This window comes from Acinonyx jubatus, chromosome C1 (genome assembly GCF_027475565.1).
Source record: "Acinonyx jubatus isolate Ajub_Pintada_27869175 chromosome C1, VMU_Ajub_asm_v1.0, whole genome shotgun sequence".
In the NCBI taxonomy this organism is placed as follows: domain Eukaryota; kingdom Metazoa; phylum Chordata; class Mammalia; order Carnivora; family Felidae; genus Acinonyx; species Acinonyx jubatus.
In genome coordinates, this window is record NC_069381.1 from 58,203,892 (window position 1) to 58,223,796 (window position 19,905).

At 38.5% G+C, this 19,905-nt stretch overlaps 1 long non-coding RNA gene across 10 annotated transcripts in view; it reads left to right on the top strand.

Moving 5' to 3' along the window:
- The window catches only part of LOC113599310 (uncharacterized), a 72,086-nt gene that overhangs the window by 38,738 nt on the left and 13,443 nt on the right, over positions 1-19,905 (top strand). For 8 of the 10 annotated variants that reach the window (XR_008294959.1, XR_008294964.1, XR_008294965.1 and 5 more), the window contains one exon: positions 734-16,189. This is a non-coding gene — a long non-coding RNA (uncharacterized LOC113599310). Of the gene's footprint in view, positions 1-733; positions 16,190-19,905 lie in introns of those variants that run through there. The other 2 variants (XR_008294966.1, XR_008294961.1) reach the window with 1 other exon arrangement.

A 19,905-nucleotide genomic window follows, 5' to 3' on the forward strand; every position in this document is an offset into this window, starting at 1 on the left:
ATCCTTTCCTTTATCTTTTATCATTTTCTGTGTTTTTTTTTTTAAGTTTATTTATTTTGGGACAGAGAGAGTGAGAGAGAGACACAAGCAGAGAGAGAGCGGGAAAGAGAGAGAATCCCAAGCAGGTTCCTCATGGTCAGTGCAGAGCCTGATGTGGGGCTCGAACTCCCAAATCTGAGATGAGCCACCCAGGTGCCCCATTTTCTGTGTCTTATTTTAAAAAAATTCTTTCTTCCCCTGATATTATTAACATATTTGTCTACATGTTTTTATCTAAATATAAGTGTTATATTGCATTTAACGCTTTGTTTTTTTATATTTAGCTTTAAATGCAATATAACATTTATTTGTAGATAAGTACAAGATAATGATCTAACTTTATTCCATCTGGATGGCCAATTGTCTCAGCACCACTTTTGAGTTTTCCTTTCTTTCTCATTTGTAATTATATTTGTATGATTTCCTTTCTTTCTCATTTGTAATTATATTTGTATGATATATGATCTCCCATATATATCGTAGTCTATTTCTATGTTCTATTCCATTGCAACCAAACTTTAATTTTCTGATTTTTATAGTGTTCAATGATATTAAGCTGTTTTATAAGTATATATTACATTCATAATAAAAAACACATTAATCTAATTTTTAGTCTAAAAATTTTAAGGTAGAACATAAATATATTCTGTAGAATGTAAATAACTTGGAAAATAAACTGTTTTCTTATCTTCAGCTTCTAGAGTCAGCAAGAGATCCTCAAATTAAGATGGAGTTCCAAGGCAAAGATTAAATGTGTATCACCTGGTAACATAGGCTAAACTGAGGAAGCCGAGTCAAACCTATGTGAAGACCCTTCTAGAAAGCATAAACTTGTAGTCTCATGGAAGCCTGATGGGCCCAAAGAATCTGATTACATAAAGAGGCAGGTCTAAAAAGGAGTCATGAGTGCAGCTTTGACCAGTGGAGTTGACTCACTTCAAATTTATAGATAATCCTTAAAGTTCTGAAGAAAGAACCAGTTTGAACTAAAAGAAACAGAGGCTGTTGGGGATTTGAAAAGGACTTTAGGCCTTCAAATTTCTACAATCAAGAAGCAGGCTGTGAAGACGGCCCAGCAATCAAAAGAGAACATATTTTCCAAAGGCTTCATCAGGAGTGGACAATGAGGATGATGGATAGTGGTGTAGCTCATAGCAGATGCAACCAAAGTCTGGGTAATAACCAACTAGAGATGCACTTCTGAAGCATCAGGTGGATCAACAGATATTCCCTGTCCCAAAGTATGGTGGGTTGGCAGCATTTGATCAGTTGGATTTTCAGAATTGCTATTGGAGCAACGGCCGCTGTGTGATTAGCCTGTTCTACCATTTGTATACTGGGTACACTGGGTGGGACGGAGGGGAGGAGGTTCAGGGTTACTTTTTTTTTTTTTCTAATTGGCCTACTGTACTCTTTTATTGTCTTTATTTTTTTAATTTTTATTTTTGAGAGAGAGAGCACAAGTAGGGAAGGGGCAAAGAGAGAGCAGGACAGAGGATCTGAAGTGGGCTCCACACTGATAGCAGAGAGCCTGATGCAGGGTTCGAACCCACAAACCATGAGACCATGACCTGAGCTGAAGTCAGACAATCAACCAAGCCACCCAGGCTCCCTAACTTTTTTTTTTTTTTTTTAAGTTCATAGGTCTCTGGATTAAGAGAAATTGCACTTGGACTTTATATAGAACATAAACAACCTTGAGCCTGGCACCATGATTACATTAGACATTTTAGAGTCCTAAAGTAAGAGTGCTTGTGGTAGTTTGAATATTCAGCCCCTGTTCTTCATTTCTGATAACATGCCTCATCATGGGTAAAGCACATTTCCTTACTTTGACTCTGTGCTTGGCCATGCGACATTTCCACCTGACCATTTTTTCTTCCATTTTCATTTTATCCTTCATCTCTAATAAGCAAAACCCAAATGCTTTCTTTGAGACCTGCCCTCTTAGAAGGTCAGGTACTTGGGGAAATATGTATATTTAATCATCTACCCAGGCACACATAATTTACTCACGCCAAAAATATTACCATTTGATGCTATAAGAAAATTCTTAAAGGCAATATTGTGCAGTAAAATTAAATGTAATATTTCAAAATGTAGTATTTCATACAGATAAGAACCAACAGAAGGCTGGACTGTGTCCTCCGCTATCATGGAGCAAGAAGAAATGGCTTGCTACCTGATGAATCAGAGTTAAATGCAACCACAAACCCAGAAGTTTTTAAAGTGTGATTCAGGACTACAAGTATTTTCAACTCCATTTCAGTGGATACTGATATTTAAACTGGGAGTTCACTGTGACAACTACAGCAAAGCACTATTAGGTTACACACATCTGTACTTGTTCAGATAAATGCACTCACCAAACTCCCTAATTCCCTTTAGAAGGATAAAGAAGCCCATTAATGGAAACTCATCACTGACCAGGATGAAACTGGTTATCATTTGTCAAGGACAGTTTATAACATATCCCGTGGTACCTACAGCTATTTGACATGCTTGTGGTATTTCAGACTGTGGAATATATTTTCTAGTCTGAAATCCAAGTAAAATGAAGGGCAAAATCAGGCTTTCCTTTCATTATTTCATTTTTCTCCAAATTTTCCCTGTAATTTCCTGTAATTTCCCTGTAATCATAGTCTGGAACTATTTTTGCAGAATGTTTTCTAGGACAAAGATATGGATAAGGACATCAACCCTACAAGGGTCAAGTTTAATTAATTTTGACCAAAAGTTCAGAGGAAGAGAGAAGAAAAGAAAGAGGAGAAATCAGAGGAAGAGGGAAGGAGGCCTTAAGGCCTGAGAGAGGGCAAGATAGGGGAGGGGTCGGGGGGAGGGGAAATCAGCTCAGGGAGGAGGGAGAGGGACAGAGTGAGCAAAGGAAGACTAGAACCACATTAGAAAATGAGGGCTAATTTCTCCTGAAATCTCCTGGAAAGAGCAAAGAAGGAGCTGTCTCAGTCTCTGCCTGATGGAAAAGACTTAATTAAAAATTTTAAAGCCGCTGAAAGTGCTGTTTTGTTGGCATATTAGCTGTTTCAATGTTAATAGCGCTTTTGAATTTTAAATACAGACATTTTGTCCCTAGTTCAGAAACTCTGGAAAAGGGATACGTTTTTGAAAGTTCAAACAGGAAATACCTCAGAGATTGGGGTCTAAAATTTTGAGCATGTGTGGGGAACAGCATAATAATTTCATCTTACCTGCCAGTGCTCACCAACTGATCTATTCAGAGTGCCATGCAGAGAGGACCACTGCCACTGCTGGGTTTGGTAGGCTTGACATGTGCCATTCAGATCACTCTTCAAGGAAGGACTTTTTGCCCCAGCTGTTGGGAGAGCAGTCAGCAGATGTCCTCCATCATTTAAGTGCTTCAGGGTCCGCCTCAGCTGCAGAGAATCATTTCTATTTTTTTAATTATTTTTTTAATGTTTATTATTTATTTTTGAGAGAGAGAACGCGCCCGCACAGGCGAGACAGAGTGCAAGCAGGGGAGGGGCAGAGAGAGAGAGGGAGACACAGAATGCGAGGCAGGCTCTAGGCTCTGAGCTGTCAGCACAGAGCCCGAGGACTCAGGGCCCGGACTCACGAACCTCGAGATCATGACCTGAGCCAAAGTTGGACGCTTAACCAGCAGAGCCACTCAGGTGCCCAGAGAATCATTTCAATCAAGGTCATGCCCCTGCCAAGGTGGCCTGCATCCAGTGATTAATCATGGTGAAGATGTGAAGATCCAGCCATTTTTGGCCCACAGCAGAACAACTCTGATGGGTGTATGCTCCAGAGATTGCAAGAGCTTTGTCTGAGGGTTTATCAGGCCTGCATCACATTCCATTTTTCCCTCTGCCTGATCCTGTTTCCTCCTCCCCCCCCCCCCACCTTCCACAGTGTTGGTCCCTGATCACTGTCCTGTACCCACACTCCATCTGTGTCAGTGTCTGATTGCAGAGAACCCAGACTACAACCCTTGGTTCAGGGAAATGCATGTTGTAATTGATGTGTGATGTCTGCCGTGGGTGAGGATGAACACACTTTTGCCAGGCTGTTCATCAAGTCTCAAACAATCAGGACAGAAGAATCAGTAACTTTCTGGGCCTGAGAGTCAACATCAAAGGGAACATTGGAATCTGGTGGGGAAAACCCCAGAAAGATTCAACCATTAATTCATAAAGCACTTATTGATATTAGCTCTATACCAGGGAGAACTAGTAGTGCATAGAAAAAAATTAAAACATAGTTTAATAGAGACTACTCGAAACTCCTTGAAGAAGTCGTGGAAGTCCAGAAAACAAAGAGAAAAGCTTGCTGAGAGAAGTTGGAAAGAAGAAACGATGTGTATTTTCCTATTGCAGAGAGAACATGACAGGCCTCTTCAAGTATGGAAGGCGGGGCAGCGAGTCAGGGAGCATGGCCTGCTTGGGGAAGGGTGGTGGGGTAGCATGATGAAGTGGCGGGTGAGTGAAGGTTGGAGAGGGTCAGGTGGGGAGGCAGAATATGAGACTAGAACATCTGGTTATTGCCAGTTGGGGAAGGTCTTTTCTGCCTCGCTCAGGAGTTTGGACTTTATCCAACAGCCAGTGGGCACTTTTGGAAAAGAAACTGTGTTTCTGTTACGGGTGTGTTAATGTCTTGGACAGATGTTAGGCTTTTCTTGTGTTGTTCTGGATTCTAATACTGTTTGTCCTTTGGATTAGTTTACACCTCCGTGGGCCCTTTATCCCCTCAAGAGAGTGAGTGTTTCAGGTGTTCCTCATTTAGGAAAGGCATTCCTCAGAACAATTGGAGAAGGAATTTCTATTTCTCTCTGGGTTTTTCTTAGTCTTGGGCCTGAATTTTAATGAGGCTTACTGTGCTTGGGGGCCACTGCAGAATCCTGGGGTGTTAGGCAGGGCTGGGAGAAGTTCTCTGACATGGAGAAGCAGTCTAGAAAAAGCAGAGGGGGGCCACAAACTACAGATGAGTCAAATATGACTTGTGAAATCAGATTTCTCAATCAACTTCCTTTTTGTTGTCCTGGAGCTTTAAAGCAATTGTGTGTAACAGTGTGTGTCTGGTCTGGACTGGAGGTATCTCCCTGGTGTGCCAGCAAGTGGAATTAGGAAACACCCTCCTGGAAGTCCTCCAACCACTCTGGGCAGGCTGTCTCCTTAACTGTGATAGCATGCTCAGGGACACAAACAGATGTCCAGCCACATTCCCTGATTTGTCTAGGTCTCAGGAGCCTCATAAGAAAGCCCATAAACTCATCCACAATTAAGAGTTTATTACAGATACAGCTGACAGACCCAGTAAGCGGGTGAGAGGGAGAAAGGATGGCTCAGAGAAGGGGGAGCACTCTCCAAGAGTATGAATGCAGGAAAATCACCAGGATCCTTGGCAGAAACAACTCATAAGTGTAAGCTGAGGGGTAGGTTCAATAGCAGGGCTAAATGTGGCAAAGGAGCAGTCATTCTGATGGAGCATGAGGCCGTACTCTGTTCACACCACTTCTCCCTAGGGGAGCATAAGGCTCCGTGGGAGGGAGGGTGCTAGGTGATAAGACTGATAGGATTATTACCCAAGCAGTTATGCCAGAAAACCTCATCAAAAAGACCTGGACTAGAGAAGTAATAAATACACCCAGCCAGAGAGACAGATGTCATCCAGAGACAGAGAGGCAAAGGGTGGAGGAGCTCAATGGTTTCATCCAGGAGAAGATGCTAATCTATGACAGAGACTTGACAGTGAAGAGTGAGGGAGATGTAGGTGGTAATATTAATAGGACCCTGTGGCATTAAACCTGAGGAGTGAATAAGACAGGATCTAATGGTACTTCTGTGACTCTTTAGGTAGACAATGATATGACAATTTAGTGAGGGATGCAGGTAAAAGGACTGGAATAAGGAAAAATAAGAAGAATGAGTTTGATCTGGAAAGTTTTCATATGTTGGAGTATGTTGTTTGATTGTCTGGTAAAGTGGGTGGGAAAAACAGCAGGAAGTTGAGTAACTTGGATTAGGAACACTTAAGAGATGTGGCAGATGAAGAATTAATATTGAAAGTGGTTAAGAATAGAAGCCTGGAAAATACCATATGTAAGGAACAATTAGCGGCAGTGGGATGAAGAGGATGCAGAGAATGTGTGGCAAAAAATATAGGGGGAAACGGGGGAGCTCTAGGAATGGGTATTTCATGGAGTTTTGTGGCGATTGATGCCATCCTGGAGACATATCACATTGGAAAGAGGAAATAGTAAGGATGAGGTCACCACTGTGAGATCAGGTGTTCAATTCAGAAAGACCAAAAGAAGATGTGGCCTGTGAAACTGTTAACCTGTGGTCCTATAGCTGGGGAAAGCCACTCAGAACATCAAGTATTACATGTGAGGATACTAACTCGGTAGCCATGTGACCTAACATAGTGTACCACAGAGACAAGATGCTAAGAGTCTGCTCTCAGAGGACATGGACCAAAGGGAAGTCTAATGCTAACAAGCAAATATAATTATTAACAGAGAGGGAGTAAAATCAGTGTCACTCAGTTACCTCCCCACTGTCTCCCCTTGTTCATTCTCTGTATTTGGCTCTTATCTGTGCCCAAGGGAGCTGCCTCAGAATCTGGAGCGAGTAGACCTGGCACCACGCAGGTATGTGTAGTTTGGAAAACCATTTCCCACAAGATTTTATCATGTATCCTCATGGTTGAGAAACTCCTGCTTTAGATCTGTGATTCAACCATTTCTAAGATACCAGGTTTAAGAAGTTTTATAACAGTTGAGGAACCCAAGTGGCCACCTAGTAAAGGCTGTAGTGTCTAGGTAGGAACTACCTTGACATGGTCATCAGTGCTCCAACTATCCAGCATCATTTAGGAAGGGCTGTGCAACTGATGGGCATACTGTCTATCCAAGATTATTCTTTGATTCAAATGTATTTGTAGCTGAAGAGAAGTACCAGCTACCTCTCCAAACCTGCCTTAGATATGCCACACTTGGGGGGAATACTTGGAAGTCTTGCTTCATGCTTGTGTCCACTCCACACCCGCTGCCCTGCCCCACTGCCCCTTTCTTGGGTGGGCTCCAGGAACTCTAGTTACTCCACAAAAATGCCACAACTGAGTATAGCACTGAAGAATCACATTCTGCCTCCCTTCACAGGGTAGATTTTTCATCTTTCCTTAAAATTGAGGAAATAAATCAATGCCATATTTTTCTTGTTTTATCATGCACATGATAAGGAGGAAAACAGGATTTACTGAGGAAGAACCTGCAAATATTTGTTGTTTATAATGTGGAAAACTAAAGTAAGCCAGCAGAGACGAGCTTGGCTCTAATAGTCCCTGAATAACATTCAGTTTTCTTGGAAATGTGGTTTAACTGATCTGGTTTTCAAACTGCACAAAAGCAGAATTAATTAATATTTTCCTCATTTTTTAAATTATGGCTTTGTTTTCCAACACGAATGAGACATTTGAATCTATTAATAAGTAAAACTACAAATGTTATTCTTAGCATAAACTAGGCAAAACTGAAGCTCTTTTATAAAAGATGCTACTTAAAGATGCAAGAGAGCTGCCTGATAAAATCAATCAAAATAAGTCCAGAAGTGTTTCTTCTTGAGAAAAAAAAATATATAATTGGTAATTATAGAGCCAGAATAGAAGAGAATAGCTACTCTTCAAATAGTTGATTAAGGCTCAGTGAGTTTCTCTATGGTGTTTTGAAAAAAAAGGGACTATTTAGTAAGTAAAGGCAGAAGACCTTCTGAGATAAACAAATGGAATTAAGTAAAGATGTTTTCTCATTTATATCCAGGGTGGAAAAGTTTCATCCTTTCTGCCACTCACATTACAAATTAGTTTCATTAAAGAACTGAAATAAATATACTATTTGCAAAGATTTCATGTTTCAGATAAGTGTTTTTTTCCCAAAGATCACATTTTTTTTTCTTTCGGTTTGTTTGAAGTTACAATAAATGAATTCTTGAAAATTCTCTGCTATAATTTCTTACGATGTTTCTTTTATTCATTTATTCTGCAAATATTTACTGAGCATCCACAATGTTCTAGGCACTATGTTCAACACTCTAAGCAAGCAACCCCCCCCATTTTAATTTTGTGTTATGCAAAGAGTTGAGTGAAAACATGTTTTCTCTCATAATAATACAAGGATACAACTTCCTTTTATCTCTTTTCATGGTGAAATTTTTTGGCATAAACATATTTTCACTTTTGACAAAAGAAAATTAGTTTAATTCTCACCACTGACAACAAATCTAAAGGCAGCTTTTTAAGTCCTTGTCTTAAGTTTGATTATTATTTGCTTTGCTATGCAGGGTGCACAGCACTAAAAGGGAACATACCGATCTTCCTTTCTTCTTACTACCCTTTACACTATTCTTACCGCTCTTCTTCCTGGAACCTTTGCTCAGAACTCTTATCTGACTAAAGACAAGCAAACAACTTTACTGACAGACATAGACAGGGTCTAGTTAAATATGTTAATTTCTGCTGACATCAACTATGGCAGAGTTCACTTTAACTGTGGCCTTCTTGGACCACTGGAGACCACCAAATACTGATTTCAGTCTAACTTAACTGAGAGAAGAGCTAAATTTCCCAATCAACCAAGCAAACCAACAAATGAACTAACCAATAAAAGGGTCCTGAGACCCACCTGGGGATGGCATAGCTGATGAGTGGAAGAAGCCTGAATAGGGAGTGGGTTGGAGAAGATACCAAATCTCTTGTTAGAATCAGATTTTTCAGATCAGTAGTGGGAACATGTTGATAATTTCTTAATATGGTTGCAACTGATAAGGCTGAAATATGAATGGAGGGGTGTGGAAGAGTGCACTTCCAGTGGTCTTTGTAATGAGCTTCTGACCTCAACTTCCTTATATTCATTTTCTTCCCTCCCTGTTTGTCTCCCTCCCTTCCTTATTCTCATTTACTGACAAAACAATATTATTCCTACTTCATGAATATGAGAAGCTTCTCTGTAGGATTGTCTCAAGGTTTTAGACAGTTGTTTATAAACTTGCCCTCAAAGGAGTCAGAGTGAGTTTAGTGGTTAAAAGCATGCCCACAATAGTGGGCATTCAGTGTTTGCTTAATAAATGAGTAAATGGATGAATGAATGAATGATCTAGAAGTTCAAATAAATTTCTTCTTCTGTGCCAAGTCTGATTGGTAGGATTCAGGAAGAATTATTAGGGTACATATATACTTGGCTGCAACAATCAATCTGCTATGTCTGTCTAGCCAGGACATAGGCACAGGGTGTGGCAGCATGAGGGCTACTGATGCATTGACGTAGGCCTTGGCCCTTAATCTATCAATGGAAGAAATAAGAAGTTGGAATTATGATGATGGCATTTCCTTCTGGTCCTCTTGCTCTTCCTTAGAAGGGACAAGTAATCTTATCACATTCACCTTGGAAGGACTGGCATCAGAGAAAGTTGTGTTCATCACACTCTAAAGCCCAGTTATGCAGACCATGAGCACTATTCTCCTCTCTATTTCTTTCAGGCTCAGTAAAACAAATGTTCCTCTTTAACTCTCCCCATTATTTTTTAGCTCCCATTTTATTCAGATACAGAAACAACTTACTTTCGATTTGCTATTTGCCAGGTTTTATTCTATTAAACTAGATCGGATTTACCAGTAGACATTTTAGAAAATAAAATTGGAGATTCCATTACAGAAACTGATTCACAGTCCTCAGCATGGTACCAAGTATTTGTATTTGGAAAAGTCCATAAATGTTTCTGAGACATAGCTTTAGTTGAGAACTATTAGTATACAAAAGGATTTTTTATTAGCTGTATTTGAATTGTGGCTTCAGATATTGTCACTCGTGGATCCTTAGTTTTTTCATCTTTAAAATGAGAATAACATACTGTGGTAATCAGAGATAATACCAAATATTAATCATTAATATTTGTGTCCCTAAAGAGATGTTGTAAGGAAGACATCATTCTAAATCTGAAGGGATTAGAGGGATTGGGGAAAATATAATATTATTAACAATATTAACACTCTTAAATTTATAAAGTGCGACTGGGTTTACTCAGAATGATCATGGAATTAGATATTGTAATTAACTTACTTCTCTGGGCTAGCCAGAAAATAAATTTTGATTGAATTCTGCTTGCTGAAAATATTCCTAAAATCTAATAGTCTTTTCTGCCTTAAAAAATCAAGTATGGTGCACATAATTGAGTCAATTTTGATAATTCCAGTACCACCGTGTTAGCATTCAGAACTGAAACATTTCATTGTATAGCAGTATTCAGATATTCGGGATCTGTCTGGGAGGTTGTTTTACTGCTTTTCGTTTGGTTCTTGTTTTCAATATAAACCATTGTTTAACCCATTCCTGGTTGCCTCAGCCATCGTGAGGCTGCAGTGTTGTGCAAGAATAGTCCTGTGCAAGAACATCTGTTATCAACCTTAGATAACTCCCTCCTTGATCTGGAGCTTTTAAATTCTATCCCCAGCCAAAAAGTGAAAACAAATAGGACTGGTCCTTTGATATGTGTTAGCACTTTGGGCTTTGTTCTAGGGAGGATGGGAGTAAAGAGACTGAATTTCCTTGCTATTCTAAGCCATGTGCTTTCAACACTACTGGGAGACCATTATTTATGCTCCAAACACTAAACCAGTCACCCTCTTAGAAGGATACTTGCCTCTCTGAGTTCTCACGAAGACAAAGTGTGTTAACATTTGTAAAAGCACAGAAGGGCTTGGTCACTGTCTATCTTGTTTACCAATCTATCCCTAATGCCTAGAAGAGTCCTTAAAATATTTGCTGAGTGAATGAATAAATGTTATTCTTTCTTCCTCATCATTGGGATCACCACAGCACTTTCACTCTATTTGTCTAAAGGCATTTATCATATTCTACACTATGGTCTTTGTGTATTAGCATAGGACTCGTATATCACAACTTTGCTCCTCCACAGAACATAACGTAGTATGTGACACAGTAACTCAATGGATGCATGATGAATGAATGCATGTTGTAAGTAGACCCAACTACTTAAATAATATATGTAGTAAATGTTCAGGTTAGTTTTCTAAGCTCTGTTGACTAGTAACAGAAATGCCCCATCCAAAATCTTCTGAGTGTATTTAGCAGGAAGAGAATTACTGACAGTATCTTATATTTTTTTTGTTGGATAACACTGCTTGGTGTTTAAACTCTTAACACATCTGGTGACTGTTTTAAACATACACACACACACACACACACAATGTATATATACACACACATATGTATATATATATCAATTATATATATTTGTTTTAATGATATTTAAAGTCATACAAATATGTAAGACCTACTGTAATAGAATATTTTTGAGAATTTAAAGTTAAACAGTGTAGTCCTTTCTTTTTGCAGAATGCCGCCAGCATTAGGCTCAATGGGAAAGAAGGAGACCTTGGTTTGATTCCTTATTTTTAACCTCCGTTAGATGATTGTAATTCATTGTTTGTTAGGTTACCAGAGGGTATACTTCATCAACTCTGATGCATTTAGCATGCAGCTGCTTTGTGTCTCATGAGATCCAGGCTGTCTCAGCCTACCACTCCTCCTGAAATCTCCCCACTGCCTCCCAAAGAAGTAGTATGTCAATATTATGCTTTTATTGATAGCCACACAATTCACGTTCCACTTCTTTCCTTAAACTTTTTTCATTATGTGATTTTATCTGCTGGCTTAGACCTTTCATGCTAGCCATTTGTTTTGCCCCCAAGTATCTGGCCTTTAAAAATATAATGCAGCTTACTGGCTTATTGAATAAGAGATATATGGCTGTGCTTATGGTCAAGCATGACTGTGCTTACACACTAAGTCTTACTGAAATGCCTCAGCTTCCTCAATACTGTGCTAATTCTCATAATGAATTCCCATTGTTATGTGATCATTAACTGTATACTGCATTAAACCAGTAGGTTAAGCTTGGGGCACCTGGGTGCCTCAGTCGGTAGAGCATGTGACTCTTGATCTTGGGGTCATGAGTTCGAGCCCCATGTTGGGTGTAGAGATTACTTAAAAAAATAAGATACCTTCACCCCCCATACTATAACCTAATACTCAGACCATTAATTTTCAGATGCAGAGTTATTTTGAAGTGATAATTATCGTAAATAAAGAAGAAACAATACATGTAAAATATCTAGTTTTCAGGAAGATTTGATCCTACCTCATATCATATTTTTACTCACAAACTAAAGATTAATGGCTTAGAAAGCATTCTTGTAAAATGTGAGTTCACTATTGATGAGGTGATTGTAAAGAGAAGGCAATTAGTTTTAGCCAATCTAGAGAACATGCTTTAAATGCAGTCAATGAGTAGAAAATGGGTAATGTTTGAAACTTACCAATGTATGCTTTTACATTATTTTACCTGAGTATTAGGGAAAAGTTTTCAGGTGATTAAAAATTTAGGGAAAAGTTGCTGTCCTTCAAAGGTATAAATGGAACTCATAAGTTTGATATTTTTAAAATACTGACTATAAATTTTTCATCAAAAACGATACCAGACTATATAGTTATAATATGGTGAGATAGGCATAACTACAAGAATTTTTTAAAGGAGCTAGAAGTAAGAATGAGAGGACTACAGCTTAATCAGCTTTTACTAGGATATAACCTTCCAATTAGGACTTTAGTGCCATTAATAATAGTGTGTTGTAGTACTTATTACAATGAATGGTAAAGGTTTCTCTGCCCATTTCCTCCCCATTAAACCTTGAGCTCCTTTGGTAGACTGGACTATCATATTCATCATTGTATCTGCAGCACCTAACCTAGTACCTAGTATAGGGAAGGTTTGCAATAATTTTTAATTAACTAATTAGGTACTGAATATTTAATTAATCAAATATAACGAGAGCTAAACTATAATTATGAAAATTAACTTGTAACTGTATTAAGAGGGAAGTAAAATTAAGAGTTAAAGCTGATCTGTGCACCATAGTTAACATTAGACAGGGTCTTTTAAATTATGGATTCAATTTTGGAATAGAATTTGTAAGAAAAGTATTGAAAAACTTGATAGGTTAGAAAGAAGATAACGTCACTCACTATTTGGAGAGATGTGAGGCTCATATTCTGATCAAGTTATCCAAAAGATTAAGCAAATTCCCATGGCATTTTGCTGTATGGATTTATAAAAGGGCAAGACTCATAATCCCAAGACTTCAGATATTTGTCTATTTAGTTGTCTTCAAGGTTAGTTTTTAAGGAGATTTAAAAATAATGATACTACTTTCCATATTGGTTAGGATAGGGTTAGCCTTCAAGTAATGAAGACCTGACCTCCCACCCCCAATCTGAGCCCAAAAAATGGCTTAAATAAGACAGACCTTTATTTTTCTCTCACGTACATGTGTTTACATAACAAAAGCTTAGCTTCCATTTTCAGTAGAGATCTAGGTTCTTTTTTGCTGTTTTAACATCGTTAACACGTTGATTATGATTTAAAGTGGCTGATCAAGTCAGTTATTATATTTACATTCCAGGAAATAAGAAGAAAAAGACAAGAAGAGCCCCCAATTTTTTTTCTTTAAGGAGACTTTTTGGAATTTGCACATAGAAGTTCTGCACATATTTTATTGCTTGGGTTCTCTTTCCGTTAATGGGGAAGATGTTCAGCTACATATTGAAAGGCAACCTGTCATTTCTGTGACATTATTTAAACAAAAACAAAAACAAAAAAACCCAAAAACATATGCTCATGGTAAAAACAAAAGAAAACAAGCAAACAAACAAACCACAAGAAACAAAACATGCAAACAGTGTAGGATACAGGTGCAAAGTTGAAATTTCCCTGCCTCTCACTTTAATGGAATTTGTTATTGTAGTCTGCTTACACATTTTCAATACCCACTCTTCCTAAGTGTTCCTCACTATCATCCTCATTTTTCTAAAGAAGAAAAGAATAAGCCCTATATTTTGTAGTTTTTCTTTTAGCCGGGGAACAGATGTATGGATTTAGTCTACACCAACTGAAAGCATCTATGTGAAACTTTGATTTAGAATTGAATTATGTGGGGAAAGAGGTAGGCATCAGATTACCCATTTGCTGGAGCAGATTGTGGCAAGGCTTCATGGTTCTGGAGTGAAGATCTGTGGTGTATTCCCTGATGCAGTACTGGAAATACCCACAAGTGTATTTTACATGTGTTTCTGGCAGTGAGGTTCTGGAGCTGGCAGCCATGGGTGTAGCTTTTTGATTTGGCTGGTCCTTGGTTGTGGCAGAAGCAGTGGCTTTATTAGTTGGCCATTCCTATGATGTGTGTCTTTTATGGTGAGAGTCTTTTATGGATCTTCTGCCTAGGGACTCTATCTTCAGCTTCTGCAGTGCTCCTACAGATTTGAAACTTGCTGTCTAGTCTTTCCTGATCAGATTCTCCATCTTCTTTATGACCTACCTCTTCCCCCACCAAGATGATCACTATCCTGAATAAGGTGTTTATCATTCCGATGCATTTACATTTTTTAACCTTATATCTCCTTAAATACATTGTAAATATATTATTATTTTTTTAAAATTTACATCCAAATTAGTTAGCATATAGTGCAAAAATGATTTCAGGAGTAGATTGCTTAGTGCCCCTTACCCGTTTAGCCCATCCCCCTTCCCACAACCCCTCCCATAACCCTCAGTTTGTTCTCCATATTTATGAGTCTCTTCTGTTTTGTCCCCCTCCCTGTTTTTATATTATTTTTGTTTCACTTCCCTTATGTTCATCTGTTTTGTCTCTTATGATTTTTGCCTTTCTCTGACTAATTTCACCTAGCAGAATACCCTTCAGTTCTATCCACATAGTTGCAAATGGCAAGATTTCATTCTTTTTGTTTGCTGAGTAATACTCCATTGTATATATGTACCACATTTTCTTTATCCATTCATCCATCGATGGACATTTGGGCTCTTTCCATACTTTGGCTATTGTTGATAGTGCTGCTATAAATATGGGGGTGCATGTGTCCCTTTGAAACAGCACACCCGTATCCTGTGGGTAAATGCCTAGTAGTGCAATTGCTGGGTCATAGGGTAGTTCCATTTTTAGTTTTTTGAGGAACCTCCATACTGGTTTCCAGAGTGGCTGCACCAGCTTGCGTTCCCACCAACAATGCAAAAGAGATCCTCTTTCTCCGCATCCTTGCCAACATCTGTTGTTGCCTGAGTTGTTCATGTTAGCCATTCTGACAGGTGTCAGCTGGTATCTCATTGTGGTTTTGATTTGTATTTCCCTGATGCTGAGTGATGTTGAGCATTTTTTCATGTGTTGGTTGGCCATCTGAATGTCTTCTTTGGAGAAGTGTCTATTCATGTCTTTTGCCCATTTCTTCACTGGATAATTTGTTTTTTGGGTGTTGAGTTTGATAAGTTCTTTGTAGATTTTGGATACTAACCCTTTATCTGATACGTCATTTGCAAATATCTTCTCCCATTCTGTCAGTTGCGTTTTAGTTTTGCTGATTGTTTCCTTCACTGTGTAGAATTTTTTTTTATTTTGATGAGGTCCCAGTAGTTCATTTTTGCTTTTGTTTCCCTTGCCACCAGAAGGGAGTTGAGTTGAGTAAGAAATTGTTGCGGGCAAGATCAAAGAGGTTTTTGCCTGCTTTCCCCTGGAGGATTTTGATGGCTTCCTGTCTTACATTTAGGTCTTTCATCCATTTTGAGTTTATCTTTGTGTATGGTGTAAGAAAGTGGTCCAGGTTCATTCTTCTGCATGTCGCTTCCAGTTTTCCCAGCACCACTTGCTGAAGAGACTGTCTTTATTCCATTGGATATTCTTTCCTGCTTTGTCAAAGATTAGTTGGCCATACATTTGTGGGTCCATTTCTGGGTTCTCTATTCTGTTCCATTGATCTGAGTGTCTGTTGTTGTGCCAATACCATAATGTCTTGATGATTACAGCTTTGTAGTATAGCTTGAAGTCTGGGATTGTGATCCCTCCTGCTTTGGTTTTCTTTTTCAAGATCGCTTTGGTTATTCGGGTTTTTTTCTGGTTCCATAAAAATTTTAGGATTATTTTTTCTAGTTCTGAGAAGAATGTTGGTGTTACTTTGATAGGGATTGCATTGAATATGTAGGTTGTTTTGGGTAGTATCGACATTTTAACAATATTTGTTGTTCTTATCCAGGAGCATGGAATCTTTTTTCCATTTTTTTGTGTCTTCTTCAATTTCTTTCATAAGCTAAGTTTTCAGTGCAGAGATTTTTCACCTCTTTGCTTAGACTTATTCCTAGGTATTTTATGTTTTTTTGTGCAACTGTAAATGGGACTGATTCCTTGATTTCTCTTACATTGTCTATCCTATACATTGTTACCTTTCCAAATTTTTTCTTGTGGTTGATTTCGAGTTTCATAATGTTGTGGTCTGAAAATATGCACAGTATGGTCTCAATCTTTTTGTACTTATTTAGGGCTGATTTGTGTCCCAGTATATGGTCTATTCTGGAGAACGTTCCATGTGCACTGGAGAAAAACATATATTCTGCTGCTTTAGGATGAAATGTTCTGAATATATCTGTTAAGTCCATCTGGCTCAGTGTGTCATTCAAAGCCATTGTTTCCTTGTTGATGATTTGATTAGGTGATCTGTCCATTGCTGTGAGTGGGGTGTTGAAGTCTCCTACTATTATGGCATTACTATTGATGAGTTTCTTTATGTTTGTGATTAATTGATTTATATATTTTGTGCTTCCACATTTGGCACATAAATATTTACAATTGTTAGTTCTTCTTGGTGGATAGACCCCTTGATTATGATATAATGCCCTTCTGCATCTCTTGATACAGTCTTTATTTTAAAGTCTAAATTGTCTGATATAAGTATGGCTACTCCGGCTTTCTTTTCTTGACCATTAGCAAGATAGATGGTTCTCCATACCCTTATTTTCAATCTCAAGGTGTCTTTAGGTCTAAAGTGGGTCTCTTGTAAACAGCAGATAGATGGATCTTGTTTTCTTATCCATTCTGTTTCCCTATGTCTTTTGATTGGAGCATTGAGTCCATTGACGTTTAGAGTGAGTACTAAAAGATATGAATTTATTGCCATTATGATGCTTGTAGAGTTGGCGTTTCTGGTGGTGTTCTCTGGTCCTTTCTAATCTTTGTTGCTTTTGGTGTATATATATATATATTTTTTTTTTTTTCATCTTTTCTCCCCTCAGAAAGTCCCCCTTAAGATTTCTTGCAGGGCTGGTTTAGTGGTCACAGACTCCTTTAATTTGTGTTTGTCTGGGAAACTTTTTATCTCTCCTTCTATTTGAATGACAGTGTGCTGGATAAAGAAATCTTGGCTGCATATTTTTCTGATTCAGCACACTGAGTATATCCTGCCCCTCCTTTCTGACCTGCCAAGTTTCTGTGGATAGGTCTGCGGCAAACCTGATCTGTCTTCCCTTGTAGCTTAGGGACTTTTTTTCCCTTTGCTGCTTTCATGATTCTCTCCTTGCCTGAGTATTTTGTGAATTTGACTATGATATATGTTGTTGATGGTCGGTTTTTATTGAATCTAATGGGGGTCCTCTGTGCTTCCTGGATTTTGATGTCTGTGTCTTTCCCCAGGTTAGGAAAGTTTTCCGCTATGATTTGCTCACATAACCCTTCTACCCCTGTTTCTCTCTCTTCCTCCTTTGGGACCCCTGTGATTCTGATGTTGTTCTTTTTAATGAGCCACTGATTTCTCTAGTTCTTAAATCGTGCTGTTTTGCCTTAATCTCCCTCTTTTATCCTGCTTCATTATTCTCTATAAGTTTGTCCTCTCTATCGCTTGTTCTCTGTTCTGCCTCATCCATCCTTGCCGCCACTGCATCCATCCGTGATTGCAGCTGAGTTATAACATTTTAAATTTCATTCTGGCTACTTTTTACTTCTTTTATCTCTGCAGAAAGGGATTCTAATCTATTTTCGACTCCAGCTAGTATTCTTATTATTGTGATTCTAAATTCTGGTTCAGACATCTTGCTTGTATCTGTGTTGGTTAAATCCCTGGCTGTCGTTTCTTTATGCTCTTTCTTTTGGGGTGAATTCCTTTGTTTTGTCATTTTGAAGGGAGAAAAGCAATTAATGAGGTAGAAAAATTGAAATTAAAAAAAGTTAAAATTAAAATTTTTAAATTAAGAATTAAACACACACACACACACACACACATACACACATACAAATCGAATAGATGATGCTAGATCCTAGGTGTGTTTTGGTTGGGTGTTGAAAGTGGTTTGACAGATTAGAGAAAAAAAGGGGGGGGAAGCAAATAATCTGAGAATTTGAAAAAATGAATACACTGAAGTAGATTAAAATGAGATGACAGGGTAAAATGGAATTTGAAAAAATATACACAAAAGTAAAGAATATAGTAGAAAAAAATTAAAGAAAAATATTTTTAATAAAAATTAAAAATAAATATGAACTTTTTCTTTTTCTATATTCAAGAAAAAAGAAAAGAAAAAGAGAAAAAAAGAAAAGAAAACAAAGGAAATCGTTTGAAAATTTGAAAAAGTGAATACCCTGTAGTAAACTAAAATAAAATGATGGAAGTAAAATAGAATTTGAAAAAATTTACATAAAAGCAAAAATATAGTAAAAAATTTAAATAAAAATATTTTAGTAGAAATTGCAAATAAAAATGAAGTTTTTCTCTTTCTGCATTCAAGAAAAAGAAAAGAAACAAAAAAGAGAAAAAATATAATGAAATAAAAAGGAAATTGTTTGAAAATTTGAAAAGGTGAATACACTGAAGTAGACTAAAATAAAATGATGGAAGCAAAATAGAATTTGAAAAAATTTAAACAAAAGTAAAAAAATATAGTAATAAAAGTTAAAGAAAAATATTGTTAATAAAAATTGAAAATAAAAATGAATTTTTTCTCTCTATATTCAAGAAAAAGAAAAGAAGCATAAAAGAGAAAAAGAAAAAGAAAAGAAGGAAAGAAATATGAATAGATGAACCTACTAACAGATTCAAGTAGGACTGGAATTACTTCATTTTCCCCTATGTCAGTCTAGGTAGTGTTTTATGGTCCATAAGCTAAATAGGCGGTGAGACTTGTGTTCTTCAACAGCAAAGTTGGCCCAGTTGGGCAGGGCTCCGTGTGACGGCTCCGCTCTCCACTAGATGGTGCTGCTAGCCTACTGGGGTGAAGTTTTGCGGGGCTCCTAGGTGCGCATGTGCATGCGTGGGAATGGTGAAAATGGCGCCCCCCCAGCTACCCAGTCTGTTCTCCCGATCAGCAATCATGCACCCATCCTCTGTCTTCAGCTTTCATCCACTCCCTGCTTTTTCACTCTCTGTGACCACGCCCCAGACAGTACCTCTCTCCTGAGTTTTGTCTCAGATGCGGCTGCTTTTCCCAGCCCCTTACTTCTGAAGGACTGCGGCTTTGACCCGCTCTGCCCCTCTGCAGGAGGGTCTCACCAAGCAATGGCCGAATGAGCAATGGCTGAATCTCGGCTGCACCCAGGAACTCTTGCTGGACCCTGCTGCTGCCAGTGCCCTGAGACTGTGGCCAGGTGCCAGCCCGCCCCAGAAAAAGTTCGCGAGACAGTGTAACAGCAGCGTTTCAGGGATTATGGAAAATCACAACACACATCTGGCATCAGGCTTCACCCTTAACGACCTTGTTCCAGCACCAGTGAATGTGGCCGTTTTCTGGGGTCTGCTGGGACCAGGTGGCTTCAACAGTCTCTACCAAATGTCCTTCCAGCAGTGGAACCGCTTTACCCCGTGTGGCCCAAGAACATCCCAGATCCCACTCTGTTCCTGGGGATTCGCCCTTCCCACCAGGGCACCACCAGGTATGGAGCTGTGGAGTTGCAGACTTCGCTCCCCTTGTTTACAGCCTTAATGGAATTTAA